Source organism: Eimeria mitis, genomic scaffold (genome assembly GCF_000499745.2).
Source record: "Eimeria mitis Houghton genomic scaffold, Emh_scaff685, whole genome shotgun sequence".
Taxonomy (NCBI): domain Eukaryota; phylum Apicomplexa; class Conoidasida; order Eucoccidiorida; family Eimeriidae; genus Eimeria; species Eimeria mitis.
The window spans coordinates 1,555-3,726 of NW_013574956.1; positions in this window are offsets into that span (position 1 = coordinate 1,555).

Below are 2,172 nucleotides of genomic sequence, written 5' to 3' on the forward strand. Positions count from 1 at the left end.
GCTGTCGATACACCTCAGCTACAACTGCTGCAGCTACTCCCGCTGCTCCTGCGCAGCAGCTTTTTTTTTTAGCTGCTGCACCACACACACAAGAGCAGCAAGGCCTGAGCAGAGACCCAGAGGNGCTGCTGTTGCTGCTGCAGCTGCTGCACCACACACACAAGAGCAGCAAGGCCTGAGCAGAGACCCAGAGGCACCGCCGAGCCAACTGACAACACCCCCAGGTGTATATACACCTCAACGCAGCAGCACCAACACAACTAAAACATTCCTGCGGTGTATATGCAGCTATATAACCCCTCAGTCAACCAAACAACTCCAGAGGAAGACGCTACCGCGCCCCCCTGCCACAGCAGCGCATGCAGCAGCACGCAGCTACCAGCAGCAGCAAGCAGCAGCAAGCAGCAGCAACAGAAGCCTCTTAAGCAGCTGAATGCCGCACAGCTGCAGAAGGTTATATTCAATGAATGAAAACAGCTGCTGGAGACAGATGGTTTTGTACTTGTATATATATACACATGTAGCTGCAGCTCTGCTGCGTGCTGCGGGGCCCGCAGGCTGGGGGGAGGAGCTGCCCCCAGGGCTGTTGAGCTGCAGCTAAGAATACATGAGGGAGAGTGCAGCTGCTGTATAGAGGCAGCAAGGCGTACGAGGGGAGATGAGAGAAGAAGCTGTGGCGGTGTTGCTGCTGCACGGGGCCGCACGGTGGTTGTCGGGGTGTCCTGGGGGTGTAGGGGAGAGAGAGTTATAAGAGAAGAGAAGAAGAAGAAAAAGAAAAAAGAAAAGAAAGAATAACAAACAAACGAATGCTGCACGGAGAGAACTAGCAGAAAGGAGAGGGGTGTGGTGCATGCAGCTTATATATGCTGCTGCAGTGTCCAGCTGCGGCGACGTTCCGGGGGAAACAGGAGAATATATTGGCGTTTTATTTAAGTAAAAAGAAGAAAAATAAAAACGAAAAGAAAAGAAAGCAAATTAAACAACAACAAAACACAGACCTCAGCCTCCTGCCGCGCCCTAGGCGTCCGGCACACAACACCGCCGCAGCCGAAGCAGTGGTAAAGAGGGGGGGCAAACCCTAAACCCTAAACCCTAGACCCTAAACCCTAAACCCTAAACCATAAAACATAAACCCTAAACAAACTTCATTCCTCCTACGCGCAGACAGACCAACACAGCGACACATAAGCACTCTAAGAATCCCCCCATTCACCGTACCAGCAGCAGCAGTAGCTGCAGCAGCAACAGCAGCAGCAGCAGCAGCAGCAACAACAACACTTTATCAGCAATATATGATACAAAATGCAAGCTGCTGCAGCAAGAAATACATACTTTAATTATATTCTGCACTGCGTCGGCAGCAACACTATAAGCTTTGAGTTCCCCTCGTTCTACCCCCCGGTGTTCCTGGGGGGAGCTGACGAGGCGTTGTTGCAGCGTGATCTACCTAAAGTTTATATTATATTTATTTTTCTTTGGCTTCAGGCGGGGTATTGAGGGCCAACCGGGCCTCACCAACTGTGTACAGTGTTCCTGCATGCAGCAAAGCTGGCTGGGCTGTGCCTCTATGTGGGGTAGCCTTGCAGCGCCAGCTGCAGCAATCTAAGTTGCAGCTCATAGCCCCCCGCCTCCACTCCTCAGCATACGCGGGCTCACAGCAGCCCGTAGGCTGCTGTGCTCTTGACGCCTGCAAGGCGGAGGGGATGTCAGCTGTATTCTCGCAACTATTATCTTTACCCGTGTGACTCTCCTGCGCCGCACAGTTGTCTTCTCGAAATATGAAAGACCTTCGTTACACTTCGTAGCACCCCTGGACCCAGATGGACGGGTGCGAGCTGCTAACCTCACCAGCTACAGCTGTGTGGCCCGGTGTATGGCAAGGTTTAGCCGCAAAGGCGTTCCACCAGAACAAAAAAATACTGAAGCATTTTCCCAGAACTCTCAGGCAAATATCTTGCATTTTCCCACTATATTAATCAAGAGACTGATCAGGATATGCCATCCTGCGCGGGTGCAACCAGCTGCTGGGTGCCTCGTCGCATTGGAACGAGCGCAAAGTCCGCATCTTATCCAATCGAAAACCCCTCTATAGCCAACGCACTTCATGAAGAGTGTCCAAGCCTATACAGTGAGACCGAAGAGGGGACACCTCTTGAGTTGAGATGACTCCGT